The following is a 16,183-nucleotide window of genomic DNA, read 5'->3' on the forward strand; positions in this document are numbered from 1 at the left end:
GGAGATCGTGTGGATTGCTACTCACCCCTTTTAATTTTTCTGCCACCTATTGGGAAAAGCATAGACTCTGAATAGCAAGTGACCAAATCTGTCAGAATCTGTTTGCAAGATGAATAGAGACTGGAATTGAGTTTACTTGGAGGACCAACCTTCTCGCTATTACTGAGTCACACTAATTTCATGCTTCCACTGATTCATTTTCTAATCTGCTTGTCACAGTTCAAATAGACAATGTGTTGATAATCTATGCAATTTAGTATTTGTTAAGCTTGCATGCAATTAAATTCAGAATCTATAAAATATGAATAGAAGTTGTTGCCAGGAGAAATGAAAAACTATGTTCAAAGAAAAAAATGAGCAAATTAATGTCCAGCATTAATTTATATCCTGACTTGTCATTGCTGACATGACATAATTAACTGAGGACTAATGAACGTAGTCAGCTTGTTATATAATGCTTACAAATACCTCAGTTACTCTTAAGGAGTTGTTGGCAATTATCAGTGAGATATTCAGAAACATAGAAATGACATTGCGCAATATTAAAATACAAGAGCCAAATGTACTTCCAAGACATAATTTCTGGACTTTCAATATGTAAGGCAAATGGGATATTTGCCTGTTTGGAAGAAATTTGTGCAATTCTGTGCCAGAGACAGGGAATAAGAAGTAAAAGTACATATTTAAGGATGTGATGTTTTTCTTTTTATATCAATTGTGACTTAAATAGAGTAAAATGTATGAAATGTGCAAGCACCATATTTAGCAAAATCAGTGCTACTTCTCAAGCTAACATTGTGAGTGAAATGGTACTTTTGCTGCCAGGATATTTGCAGTCATGTTCTGAATATGTCTAAGTCTAGATGGGAATACAGTTGATTTTCAAATACTGGATTAAAACACAGGCTCTTAAGTTGCTTCCAAACTTTCTTTAGTGAATTAGATTTTATTTGAAAGTGGGGGTCGAGAGTGTGGTGCTGGAAAAGCACAGCAGGTCAGGCAGCAGTCAAGCCCCTTCAAGGGCTTATGCTGGAAACGTCAATTCTCCTGCTCCTTGGATGCTGCCTGACCTGCTGTGTTTTTGGAGAACCACACTCTCAAGTCTGATCTCCAGCATCTGCAGTCCTCACTTTCTACTACTTTATTTGAAAGTGAAAAAGATTTGATCCATTTGCAAAGTGGTGCTTTTTGTTCACCTTCTTTCATTAGTATCCCTGAGCCCTGAGAAAGGATTGACAACTTCCATCAATGCAAGTCCAAAATAATTATCAAAAGATTCATGAGAGTGACACTGGGGTACAGTTTTTGTTTCTTCCCACTTCACTTATAAGGGGGAAATTGGATAAATGGTTGTGAGCACATCAGTGGATTCAGGAGGATGGTGCTCTCTGTTTCTTATTCAGTGATTTGTGATTTGTTATTATATCTCAGATTGCGAGAAATTGTTCCTTTGTCGCTTTGTCAGTTTAGCCAGTCAATAACTGTACTAGGTCTGTTATCAAAGTAACAGGTCAATCTCCAACTTCTGTTGAGTTAGCTGATCACATGGCTTTAGGAGTTTTTCATTTGACTTAGCTTCTAGGATAGTGGGGATAGGGAATTAAGGATATTTTTGGCAAGGTGGAAGGAAGAGTCAGGGCTGAAGAAGGGCACATGCCCGAAACGTCGATTCTCCTGCTCCTTGGATGCTGCCTGACCTGCTGCGCTTTTCCAGCAACACATTTTCAGGAAGGAAGAGTCAGTAGAGGTAACCTGAAGGGTAGTCTCCAACATGAGATGAATACATCATGAAGTCTTCATACTTCTTGCAGTAGACAGCCACAGAGAATGGTCTAGGGAGATGGTTGTCAGTGGAGAAAAAGAGCTAATGAAATGATCCTAGTATGCTAGAAGAGTAAGGTCTATTGGGACTGACCTGGCAGAGGACGGGTAAGGTACTAATGTCTCAGTCTCAGTAAATAATTCACTGCACTAATATATAGATTTTTGATCCAGTCAGCAGCTTGAGATTAAGTTCCATTTCCATTTGGACCATATTGCTTGGTTAATGCACACAAAAAGAAAATCATCCTTTCCTTATGTGCAAATAAGAAAATGCCAGGAAGCTTGCTATATTAGCCTTTATTAAGATAAAACCAAAATATAACTGATCTTCTCACTTACATTGATAGAATAGCATAAGGAGAAAGTTAAGTATTAGGTTGATACTACTGTCAATCCTCCATCTTCAACCTTGGGAATTGGGGGGAGCTAACATTTGTGTACCATTCTTAACATATTAAAAGCTGCAGTATGACTGCTGGTAAACATGTTTGGGGTTATTAGGTCCCATTCCTAATGTCATCAGCAGAAAAATCTGTTTTTAGCCACAAGGCAGCATGAGTAGAAATACTGGTATGTGCTAAAACATTTGCAGTTTGTTATCTAATAAAGTCAACAAGTCAGATGTATGTCTTTCTTCATATACACTAGACATGTCATAGAAGAGAAAACAGTTATAGTTACAGCATTAGCACTAAACTTAGAAATATTTTCTCATCTGATACTATTAATGTTTAATTTACAATAACAGAGTAAGGGAAAAGCTGTCTTTCTAAATAGTTATGCTTTCTCTTTATTGAAGGTATTGATGCTTACATTTTTTACGTTATCAGTTCTCTACTTCTACTGAGCTAAGAGTATGAAGGAATGTGATTGTGGATGTATTAGTCCAGAAGGAAAGCAGAAATGTTTGTAACATTTTTATAAACCACTGTTGTCCTTAATTTTATGCATAAATAAAAAATGAAAAAAACCAATGTATGAAATATGTTGATCCAAATTTTGCTAGATTTTTGTTTGTTATACTAAACTTGCAATTAGTAAAGCTGCAATATTGGTCATCCTTTCTATCACCTGGGTCTGTATTAATGTACTATTGATATAAAATTGATGTTGTAAACCTTGTCAATATAATAATGCGTGAATGAAATATGCCTTGGTGGAGGTGCAAGGCTGCTCCAAAGAGCTCTGCCATTGAGCAGTAGGAAGCTCGTTGGTACATGCAAATTTCGAACGTGATCAGGGTCTAGTTTCAGCTGTAGAATCAAGAGGGGATATGGAACAGGTGCTTTTCCCACATGAAAGAAAGCATGTTGGCAATTAAGTGATAAATAAATATTTACTTACTTCAACATTTACTTACTGAAAGCAAACGTTTAAGACCATTTTTCTTGCTGTCCGCTTGGCTAGGCCTTGTAAATTGAGATGATCAAAACCAAATATGCACAGTATTAGTAGAGTGGGTTGTGTGCACATCATACAATTGGAAATCGGTATCTCCTAAAATTTGTTACATAATGGTTCTCCACCTTGGTTAGGATATGAGTGGTCATTCTGAGCTGCTCTTACCAATTGCCCTGTAGTTGGTTATAAATTAGTAATAATGCTTAGTTTGTTCTCTTGGTTAAAGAAAAGGGATATTCTTATTAGCAATGGTCTTTTACAATAACATAAATCTGGTGAAAATATCCTCGGAGCACGAAAGTGACCCTGTCATAACACCATCTTTTGTGTTTCTTGTAAGTACACTTGTGCTTGGGAGCATTTTTGATGAAAAGCTGATCATTTCTATATTTATATTATCAGTATGGCAGATGGCCTGCAATAAAGTTAGTAAGAATAATAGTAACTCATCTTATTTGAAATAAACCTGGATCGGTGTTGCCTCTGAGTGTGGCTGAGGACAAGTCAACACCTTGAGTTTCTGTGAGAGCTCCAGTGTGCAATAAGCTAAAGGACTACACATTTAAACACATCGTCTGCACAATCCAAATTTTAAAAAATAGTGGCTATATGGTCCTAGAATAAATGTCTTATATTTGACAGTGCCAGTGAAGTTGATTTTCTTTTATTCGTGGATTCATTCTAGCTGGTTCAAACTAGAGCTATAAATTAGCATTTGTTATGAATTTATAATCTGCAGTTAGAAAGAACATTACAATTTGAAATTACATATCCTATATTTCATTGATTATCTATCCTTGAAATGGATTTGAATTATAATAATACATGAAAGACAATTTAACCCAATGGTATTGTGGTGCTAAACTAAAAATGTGAAGCTTTCTTAAATTTCAGAGATTGTTTTGAACTGAGACAAACTAAAATATTTGGATGGCTTTTTATTTTGCATTTCCAAAATTAGAAATTTGTGGATTCTGAGGCAGATTTTGTCGAGTGTAATGTTGTTTGTCAGTACAGAGAGTTGTTGTTTAAGCGGGTGTAAGTCAAGTCAAAATGTTCAAGAGCTGATGCGAGTCCTGCCAGAGTGGTAGAGTCTAGTCCAAATAAGCACAGTGATGAAACTAAATCAGCCACTTACATAATTATTTGCAAACCTAGGTATAAATTTAGCATGCAAAGCGTATTAATGGGAGGAGGCAAGAAATTTTTCTGTGAGTCAAATTTAACTGCAGTTGAAAGATATGTAACAACAGGGAGGTAAAAGTTCTAAAAACCATTAGAAAATTTCAGAAAATATTTATTTAGACAGGATTTTTTTCTCTCAGAAGGTTGTTTAATTTTTGAACTTCAGAAGGTGGTGGAAGCAGGGTAATTGAAAATGTTTAAGGTGGAGGTAAAGCCACCATCATCTTACCAGATAATTGGACCACTTTCCCATCACAGAGAGAGGATGGTGGTGGTTTAGCCTGACAGTCACCACACCTCAGGTGAGGGAGAGGTTGAGAAGGAAAGCCCTTCTTGGTAACCTAAGCCAGCGTCGAAATTCAATCTACACTTATTCACCAGCTGTCCAGCCAACTCAGCTAACCAACTCCCTAAAGTGGAGATAGATAGAGTCTCATTAGGCAAAGAAATCAAAGCAATTGGGGATGATTGGGAATGTGGAATTCAGAATACAAACAGATCAGCCATGATCTTATTGAAAAGTGGGGCAGGTTTGAGGGACTGATTGCCCTACTTTTGCTCCTAAATCATACTTTAGTGTGTTCATTGCCAGTTATGTACAACAATGCAATTTTCTTTTGGTAGCTACAGCTAATCAGATGCCACACTAGCATGCTTCCTTGTCATAACACAATTCTGTCTAAAGAATCTCCACATTAACGTTACATTAAGCGTTCATGCATATATGCTATATCAGGTGCACTGTTTCGCCTAGTTTCAAAGTTGGAATATTTTTATATACCAATCATATGCCAAATCAAAGTCAGGTCAATTCAAAGCTGTCCAAACTTGGATTTGGAATTGTAGGTAAGGGAGCATAAGGTCTGATCTGTCCATTATTTCTTGTGGTGACACCCCCCCCCCCCCCCCCCCCCCCCCGACCACCACCACCACCACCATTGATGCCAGCAATAATGCTAGAACTGAAAGAATGACACAATTTGAGAACCCACGCACCATGGGAAAATAATGAAATTAGGGATGGTCTTTTTATTGTTGAATCAGTCTTTTTATTGTTCTTGCTAGAATTCAGAAATTAGAATTGGAAAACTAGAAACCATGAGTAGGAGTAAGCCAGTCGGCCCTTCGGCCCTGATCCAACATTCAATATGACCATGGCTGATCATCTATCTCAATCTAATAATCCTGCTTACTCCCTGTATACCTTGATGCCTTTAAATCTAAAATATTATCAATTTCTTTCTTGAATAAATTCAGTGACTTGGCCTCCACAGTCTTGTGTAGTAGAGAATTCCACAGGTTCACTACCTTTTGATCCACCTGTGTTCTGAGACTGTGGTCCCTGGTTCTAGAGTCCTGAACCTGGGGGAACATCCTCCCTATTCAAAGCCTGTCCAGTCATGTTAGAATTTTAAACGTTTTAACAAGATTCCATCACATCCTTCTAAACTCCAGTGAATACGGTTCCAATTGAATCAATCCGTTCTCATACGATAGTCTTGCTCTCATTGGTATCAGTTGAGTGAACCTCAGCTGCACCCCTTCTATGGCAAGTATAATCTTTCTTGAGTAGGAAGACCAAAAAATGCACACAACACTCCAGGTGAGGTCTCATCAAGGTTCTGTATGAGTGCTGCAAGACATCCCTATTTCTGATCTCAAGTCCTCTAGCAATGATGCTAACATTTAATGGGAGGTGATAGCCTAGTAATTGGGGATCTGGGTTCAAATCCTGCCATTGCAGATAGTGGAGCTTGCATTCAACAAAAAATACAATCTGGAGTCAAAAGTCTAATGATGACCATGAAACCATAAACAAAAGCAGAAATTGCTGGGATAAACTCAGCAGGTCTGCTAGCATGTGTGAGGAGAAAGCAGAATTAACATTTTGGATTCTGTGACCCTTCTTCAGAATAGAACCATGAAAAAATTGTTGATCATCATAGAAAAGAAACCATCTGTTTCACTTAATTCCTTCAGAGAAAGAAACTACCATTCTTACCTGCTCTGACTACATGAAACTCCAAACTCTCAGCAATGTGGTTGACTCTCAGCTGCTCTCTGGGAAATTTGCAGTGGTCATTGAATGCTGGCCTAGCCAGTGACACCACATCCTATGAATGAATTAAAGAATTATATATTATACCATTTACCTTTCTCGTTGCTTGCCTATCTACTTTCATTGACTCTGTACAGGGACACTCAGATCCCTTGCTCACTCACATGTCGCAGTATATCACCATTGAAATAATACTTTGCCTTTCAATTTTTCCCATTGAAGTGTATCAATCATATTTATCCATGTTGTACTGCATCTGCAATGTGTTTGCCCGCTCACTCAACTTGTCTCAATTATTTTGAAGCCAGTTTGCACCCTCCTCACAACTCACAATCTCACCCATTTTTATATATTGTCAATAGTTAGATTCCAAGGAATGATCCTTGTATCCATTCAGCACTGCCTGCCACTCAGAAAAAGACCAATGTATTCCCACTCTCTGACTTATGTCTGTCAGCCAATTCTCGATCAATGCCAACATATTACTCATTATTCCATATACTTTCACTTTGTGCACTAACCTCTTATGAGAGACCTTATGAAAAGTCTTGTAAAAACCCACATACACCACATTCTCTGGTTCTCCCTTATCTATTCTATTAGCTATGTTCTCAAAAAATTCCAGTAGATTTGTTAGGCATCATTTGCCTTTCATAATCCTGTGCTAGCTTTGTCCAGTCCCATTAATGCCTTCCAAATGTTGTTATCATGTCTTTTTAAATAAACTCTGGAAATTCCCTCCCCCAACTCATGTTAGGCCTGTTTTTTTCCCCTCTCCTTCCCTTTTTAAATAGTAGGGTTAAATTTGCTGCCCTTCAGTCTGTAGGAACTGCTTCAGATTCTTTAGAATTCTGGAAGATGACCACTGATGCATCCAATATTTCCAAGGTCACTTTCTTTATAGGATATAGATTGTCAGACCTTGGTAATCTTTCACCTTTTGACCTCATTAATTTCCCCTGCATCATTTTCTAACTAACACTGATTTCCTTCAGTTGCACCTTCTCGCTTGGTTTTCTAACATTTGATTTTCTAACATTTCTGTGAGGTTATTTGCATCCTCTTTTGTGAAGGCAGAACTGAAGTATGTGTTTAATTCTTCTGCTGTTTCTTTTCTCCTCATTATAATTTCTCCAGCTTCTGACGTAAGGGACCTACGTTTGCCTTTCCTAATCTTTTTCTTGATAATTCTGAGTAATCCACAGAGCCTAGCAACCTCAAAAGTGTATGACTTGTGAATGACTTTAATCAGCTCCCATTTGGAACATTCTTTGTCTGTCCCTTATCAGTAATTGCATTGCCTAGTGTCTACAATTAAATATATGTGTGATTGGTATTTGCTGTACCAAAATAGGTGGTATAGCATAAATTCACACCTAAAAATAGCTGGAGTGGTCAGACATTGTGTTTTATATTCTAGAATATTGCAGGATAGAAACAGGCTGTTTGAGTCACAAGCCTACACCATGTCGTACTGGATAAAACATAAGTGTTTGAATATTTTTAAAGCAGAGTGGATAGATGTTTGTAAAATGTTATCTGGGTAGGCACAATTGGATTTGGGGTTACAGTTTGATCAGCCAAAATCTTGTTGAGTGGCAGAGTAGGTCCAAAGGACTCAGTGGCCTCCTCCTTCTTCTTGCTTATACATTGTACACTAATGCACATCAGGCTGGATTGGCTACACTGTTGTTGGTGGGTTTGGAGATGGTGGGGTCATTAAATCCAACATGTGGTCTTCCCATTGCCTACCCAACCTATCTGAAATTTTGTAGGGGCTGGTGGAGCTATTAGTCAGTCTTCTTGCCCTCCCTTGGGCCAGTTGAGGCTCCTAGGTTGCCAGTAAGTGATATTGGATTCATTGGCAGTCGTACTGTTAAAGAAGTTGGGCCTGAATTCTATGGAATGCCATTGTCCCTATCAGCACCTGGTGAGAAGAACAGTGTGGAATCCATCCGCAATCCTGAAAACTACCCAGCAGATGGGTGAGACCTTGAAGTTGAGATTTCCACCCGTACCTTGACAGAAGATCCCATTGCAGAGAGCCATCAAGTAATTGGATGGCCAGAAATTCTTCTAATCCCAGCAGCAGCCACTGTGGCCACCAGGATTATGGGCAGTCCCAATGAAGAGGAGCCCAGGTAAGGTCACAGTTGAGTCTAGGTGAGTGGATTGTGGGGAGTGGGAGGACCTGTAGAAAATTAAAGGGTGAGGTGATGATCCAGTGAGGGGAAACACTGGGAATCCCAAAGGGGAGTTCCTCCCCTTGCCTAACTGCAGGCTACACAACTAAAACTGCAGGGGTTCATGGATGGTGCAGACCTCACTCTATTATAAGTTTAAAACAAGATAGTATCTTTAATCAATTTATTTTAATATATTATGTCACATCTTCATATCAGGTGGGACTTGAACCTGGACCTTCTAGCCCGGGGCAGAAATACTGCCACTGCACCACAACAGCCCCTGCCATGAGGTTAGAAACTGGCAGTGGTAATGATCAGTTAAGAATCTCAATAGACCCAAAGGCAGGCAGTGTGTGAGACACCATCCATACACACCATAAAATCTCAAAATTCAGTTCAGAGGTGGGATGGTAGATCCTGTGTGCCCCCTTCTGCATTGCCTCACACACCACTGCACGAACTTCAAATTCACTGGATGGAGAAATCCAAGAACTTACAACTTTAGAGTGCTATTGCATGTGGAAATCTGACCCAGGAGTATTTCATATTAACACTGGATAATGAATGTAAAAAAATTCCAAGCCTAGTCTTCATCTTGATAAGTACAAAGTTTATTATAAGGTAAAAATCATTAAAAGGAAAAAGAAATGAAGTCTGCCAGCACTATTTGGCTTGTAGCATTATTTTTAATAGTAAATAAAAAGCTTGCTTTTTTGGCCAATTTACTCCAGATCTTTCCAGGAAACTCTGATTCCAGCAATGCCAGTCACCTAAGTAGTCTCAATTATGTATGAGCATGTGCAGCAAATATTGGTAAATCTAACCACAGGGAGTATCACAGCCAAGCCTGATGCAATTCTTGTTTGCTGATCACAAGCATGCACTCTTTGCAGGAGATAGTGTCTGCTATTGGTCAGAAAACAAGTTCTGCTGATTAGAGAAACAGAGTGTGCTGGAGAAACACAGCAGGTTTGGCAGTAGCTCGAGGGATAAAACAGAGTTAATGTTTCAAGAGCAGTTCTTCAGGACAATGTTATTTGGTTTTATTTCATGGCCTTTGTGTTTATTCCATTCATTATCCTGAGGATATTGTAGCCAACTGTAGCATTTGTCATCCTTAATAACCTTCAAAACAACATTTTTATTTTTTTGGTTCCGATACCGGACATGGAGCAGAGATCAATTCTGGAACTTCCTAGATTGTAGGGTTCAGTTATGCCCTGTAAGTCTGGAAGGACTGTGCAACAGGCCAATGTCACTGTTAATTAGACCAGGAGGAATGTACAGCAAGTCAGCACGGTCATGGGGCAGACTGGGAGAATGGAAGTGTGTGAGTGCAGCAAGGGGTGATAAAAACTGGCAGCAGGCAGCCACTTCAATCTATTTGTACATGTTAGGGCCAAAGTGTGACAACACAGGAAAAGAGGTAGGTGATTGGTAGGTATTTCTTCCATATCCCTTTGATTGGCCAAGTAGTTTAAATCAGAAGACATTATTATTGCTTGAAAGCCATTTGGGAAATACACTTTGAAAATATTTAACATTCAAATTAATGGATTAAATGGAATAGAGATGGGTGGGCAAGCGATATGTTGGGGCTATGGTATATGAGAGCTGGTGGACATTAGTGCGATCCACAGTGACCACAACTGCAGAAAGAGCTGGCTATCCAAGAGTCTTTGGCTCAGAGTTGATAATCTGGAGTCTGAACTGCCAACACTGTGACATATAAAAGAGGGAAGAGTTACTATGATTCAGGAGACAGTCACAGCCTTTAGATTAATTATATCACATTTGGTCTATGGTCAAGGACAGAATGGTGTGATTGTATGTGTAGGATAATGAAGAGGTGAAAGATAATTTAAGTGTCACAGGAAAAGGCAGAAAATACAAGCAGAGAATTGCAGCAAAAATTAGAACCAGAATAAGTTATAATAGAAAAAAAGAAACAAATCTTAAGATTCTTTATCTGGATGCACACAGCATTTATCGCAAGAGAGATGGACACAAGTAGAAACAAATGAATATGACCTGTTAGACATTACAAGCTGTGGTTGTGATCAAGTTTAGGAACTCAACATTTTGAAGTATTTGATATTCTGGAAAAATGAACAAAAAGGAAAAGGATTTTGGGCAGTGCTGTTAATAAAGGAGAGTATTAGTGCAGTGGTGAGTAGTGATTTGGTGCAATAGATCATGATGTGGTATCAATTTGAAAAGAAATAAGGAAATGCAAGGAAAAGACTTGATGCGTGAAAATCATCCAAAGCCCCATAGAAGAGGTGCCTCAGAAAAGTAGAAGTCAGGAAGTATTGGAGGTGTGTAAGAAGAGCACCTCAACTGTTATGGCTGATTTCAATCTGCATATTGTCTGGACAGATCTGATGGGCAAGAGTAACAAGAAAAACAAATTTGTACAGTGCATCAGGGATTGTTTCTTAGAGTAATATGTTGCAGAACCTTTGCTGATAGGTTTTAGGCTATTTTAGATTCAGAAATGTGTCTTAAGAGGATTAATAAGAGATCTTGTCATTAAGGATTCTATATGGGGTACCAAACACTTCATGGGAAAATTTCAAATTCATTTTGAGGGCAGGTTTGGTCAGGTATGGCAAGGAAACCCGTTTGATGTTGTGTGAAGAGTCGTTCCATCAAACTCGATGTGACTCACAGCCAAAACATGGTAAGATTAGTTACAGAATAATGGGAGACTTATTTCTTCTCTCAGAAGGTAGGAGTTTCTGGGATTCTCTGGGATTCTGTACCACAGAGACTTTGGGAGGCTAGATCAGTGGAAGTTTTTAAAGAGGAGATTGTTGATATATTAGGGAGACGAGGTCTATGAGGAGCTGGCATGAAAGAGAAGTTGAGGCCTTGTGGAGATCAGCTATGATCACAGGCCTACTCCTACTCCTCACGATTAGATTCCCACAGTATGGAAATAGGCCCTTCGGCCCAACACCCAACCCTCCGAAGAGTAACCCATCCAGACCTATTTCCCTCTGACTAATGCATCTAATACTATGAGCAATTTAGCATGGCCAATTCACCTGACCTGCACCATCTTTAGACTGTGGGAGGAAACTCACACAGACACAGGGAAAATATGCAAACTCCACACAGACAGTCGACCAAGGCTGGAATCGAACCTGCGACCTTGGTGCTGTGAGGCAGCAGTGCTAACCGCTGAATCACTATGCCACTCATGTTCTGTCAGCGCTATCCTACCCAACAACAAAATTGTTTATGCATTGTATTCATGTGAACATCAGGGGGAAATTAAATCCCATGATAATTAAAGATACCGAAGTAGAGAGAATGTAATCCATTAAGACTAGAGAAGTTACAAATGAGGATGCCTAGCAGTCAGGAGTAGCAACTCTGCTCTTGCATAATCCTCCACAGGACCACTTCACATTCAACATTCATTCCACTTTCCGACTTACATGTCGACAATGTCACATTTGCTTTACTTGCTAAATGATGCAGATAAACTGGGCGCAGTTTGGTGATGACACATTTCTGTGACCAATTGCTTTTCCTATACACTGCTCAGGATGCTGTAAGCCAGACTTCCACATGGTTTCCTAACAGTCACTCTGGTGAGATTATGAAGGTAGTGTTGAAAACCATTGTGACAAATGGGTCAACATATTCGGCTATCCCTATGGAGGTTCCTGCTGTAGATTTATTCATTACATTGTGCTGAAATTGTATAATTCAATTGTGTTTTTGTTTTAGCATGAAAAATATGCAATATATAAAAACATGGTTCAGTAATTTTTCATAATTTCTTCATCACTTTTCACAATATAAAAAAAAAATATGTTATATTCTGTGTTCAATACTCTGACCTTATGGACTAATCCAGACCACATTCTTTGATGTTTATAATATCTCCATTGACAAGGCAGTTTTAGATTAGATTAGATTACTTACAGTGTGGAAACAGGCCCTTCGGCCCAACAAGTCCACACCGACCCGCCAAAGCGCAACCCACCCATTCCCCTACATTTTACCCCTTGACCTAACACTACGGGCAATTTAGCATGGCCAATTCACCTGACCTGCACATCTTTGGACTGTGGGAGGAAACCGGAGCACCCGGAGGAAACCCACGCAGACATGGGGAGAATGTGCAAACTCCACACAGTTAGTCGCCTGAGTCGGGAATTGAACCCGGGTCTCTGGCGCTGTGAGGCAGCAGTGCTAACCACTGTGCCACCGTGCCGCCCACCACTTCCTAACAGTCACTCTGGTGAGATTATGAAGGTAGTGTTGAAAACCATTGTGACAAATGGGTCAACATATTCGGCTATCCCTATGGAGGTTCCTGCTGTAGATTTATTCATTACATTGTGCTGAAATTGTATAATTCAATTGTGTTTTTGTTTTAGCATGAAAAATATGCAATATATAAAAACATGGTTCAGTAATTTCCTCATATATACTTTATTACAAAAATATTTCTCAATATATAATATAATATATTACAATTAATTGTCACTTTAAATCAAATATTTCCTATTATGAAATTGGATAATGATGGAAAAGCCATTGATTAAAGTAACTTATGTACAGTAACCAGGTACTGTATTACGTTATAGTAAAGGATAAGGCTCGACAATTGAATGGCACATGGCAAGTTTATATTTAGAAAAAAATCTTGCAAGTAGAAACAAGTAGTAGCACAATATAATGACATAATGTTAAAACCTGCTTTCTTTCTGACTTAAGGCAGTTTTACATTGTTGAAGTGCCATTAGTGGCAGATGTGTAGTAACTCCAGCATTGAGAGCACTCCAAAATGAGAAGGGCTTGACCTCTGGAGACAGGAAGGCTTTGAGAAATCAACTTAAACCTACATTCTTTCTCATTTACCCATGAAATTTGCTAGTTTTCTGCCTCTGACATGTTTAGGAGGCTTAGCCTTAACATGAGATGAACTAAACAGGGAAATTTGGGCACTAGTATCACTGGTGAAACTTTGTTCGCTTCTGAGAAGTCCTTACAATGTTTTTAGCTTTCATAGAGGCAATATAAATGAAATCTGTTAGCCTTTATTAAAATGTTTTTCAATACAGGAACACCTTTAGGTAACATAAGTTTTAGCATATGTAAAAGGCAAGACAGTACCGATGTTGTCCAAATTAGATCTTTCCTCCGATGTTTAGGTTTAATTAGTAGTTTATTTAACTTTATTAACCATTCAAGATGTATTAAAAATTGTAGGAATAACGAGGAGCTGTAGCATTTTACCACTTGTAAAAATGTACTGCAAATGCACAAAACATATCATAGTCATGGAATATAGAGAGAGCTAGCTATTTGGATACAGTACTGGCTCAAAGGTAGAAGACAGTGGGTGGTGGTGGAGGGTTGCTTTTCAGACTAGAGGCCTGTGACCAGTGGCGTGCCACAAGGATCAGTGCTGGGTCCACTACTTTTTGTCATTTATGTAAATGATTTGGGTGTGAACATAGGAGGGATAGTTAGTAAGTTTTCAGATGGCACCAAAATTGGATGTGTAATGGACAGTGAAGAAGGTTACCTCAGAGGACAACAGGATCTTGAACAGATGGGCCAATAGGCAGAGGAGTGGCAGATAGTGATTAGTTTAGATAAATGTGAGGCGCTGCATTTTGGAAAGACAAATCAGGGCAGGACTTATACACTTAATGGTAAGGTCCTAGAGGGTGTTACTGAACAAAGAAACCTTGGAGTGCAGGTTCATAGTTCCTTGAAAGTAGAGTCACAGGTGGATAGGATAGTGAGAAGGCGTTTGGTATGTTTTCCTTTATTGGTCAGAGTATTAAGTATAAGAATTGAGAGGTCATGTTGTGGCTGTACAGGATCTTGGTTAGGCCACTGTTTGAATATTGAGTGTAATTCTGGTCTCGTTCCTATTGACAGGATGTTGTGAAACTTGAAAGGGTTCAGAAAAGATTTACAAGGATGTTGAGTCGGGATTAGATTGCTGCTGGAAAAGCACAGCAGGTTAGGCAGCTTCTGAGGAGCAGGGAAATTGATGTTTTGGGCAAAAGCCATTCATCAGAAATGAGGCTGGGAGCCTCAGGGTGGATTTATTTCTCCACCCCGAGGCTCCCAGCCTCATTCCTGATGAAGGGCTCTTGCCCATAACATTGATTTTCCTGCTTCTCAGATGCTGCCTGACTTGCTGTGCTTTTCCAGCACCACTCTAATCTTGACTCTAATCTCCAGCATCTGCAGTAACCACTTCATCTTACAAGGATGTTGCCAGGGTTGAAGGATTTGAGCTATAGGGCGAAGCTGAATTGGCTGGGGCTGTTTTCCCTGGAGTGTCGGGGGCTCAGGGGTGACCTTGTAGAGGTTTATAAAATCATGAGGGTCATGGATAGGATAAATCGATCAAGTCTACTCCCTGGGGTGAGGAAGTCCAGAACCAGAAGGCATAGGCTTAGGGTGAGAGGGGGAAGATATCTAAGGGACCTGAGTAGCAACTTTTTCACACAGAGGGTGGTGTGTGTATGGAATGAGCTGCAGACGAAGTGATTGAGGCTGTATATGTTTTGGGTTAAGTGGATAGGAAAAACCTAATTCCAATCACAAAAGGAACAAGAAACAGAAGGATTAGAATTAAAATGATTTGCAAATGGAGCCAATACAATGTCAGAACAAAAACCTTACTCACATAGCAAGTAGTTAGGGTATGGAATGCCGTGCCTGGAAATGTGGTGGAGGTAGATTCAATTGAGACTTTCAAGACAGCTTGGGATGATTATTTGGATAGAAGTAATGTGCAAGGATATGGAAATAAAGGAAGAAATTGGTACAAGGTACTGACTGATGCACATTTGAAGAGCTGGTGCACACAATCGGTCAAATGGCCTCCTTCTGCACCACAACACATCTGTGATTCTGTGATTCAGCAGATGGGTAAGGAACAAAGCTTCAGATAGTTTATTATACCGAGTCATACAATCTTTTCTAGTTGACCAGTAATGGTGTCACTTTGATTAAGTAGGACATTGCAGAAGCTGCACACAGCTCACATGGATTGTGCCAAGTTTTGACGATGAATATCTGGAAAATAAAACAGGGCGATGACATATATCAACTATTCAAATACACGTTATGCCAGTGAACTGAAAAATGTGAGGCCATTATTGTGTGGAAAGTTGGAAATACTTTTGAGTTTTGGTGTGAAACATTATAATTAGCTTTAGAGGTGTAGTAAGGAAATTACTAACCCACTATTGGGTGTGCATGTTAGCATGTATGAAAAAATGCTAATGAACGAAGACCAGGATGAGTAGTAAATTCACAAGATTCTGGTGCATTGTGAAGGATTCATGTGAATGGAACTACTGTAAGTTGCTTGGTTCAAAGTTTTCCTGAAAAGCTGCCAGTTACATGGCAAATGTCAGACAGCAGGCAGTTTGCAGCTAATGAATGTGTGGATTGGGCCTGAGGAATGCTTTCTTGGTGCCAATTAATGTAACATAACTTGGCTTCATTGGTACAGTGGTCAATTTAGAGGTCTAAT

The 16,183-nt window shown here is 39.2% G+C and overlaps 1 protein-coding gene across 2 annotated transcripts in view; it reads left to right on the forward strand.

The window, feature by feature from the left end:
• The window catches only part of adamts6 (ADAM metallopeptidase with thrombospondin type 1 motif, 6), a 300,876-nt gene that overhangs the window by 51,062 nt on the left and 233,631 nt on the right, over positions 1-16,183 (forward strand). The window lies entirely within an intron of this gene.

This window comes from Chiloscyllium plagiosum, unplaced genomic scaffold (genome assembly GCF_037043375.1).
Source record: "Chiloscyllium plagiosum isolate Xiang-an unplaced genomic scaffold, Cpla_swu_hap1 HiC_scaffold_1, whole genome shotgun sequence".
Classification (NCBI taxonomy): domain Eukaryota; kingdom Metazoa; phylum Chordata; class Chondrichthyes; order Orectolobiformes; family Hemiscylliidae; genus Chiloscyllium; species Chiloscyllium plagiosum.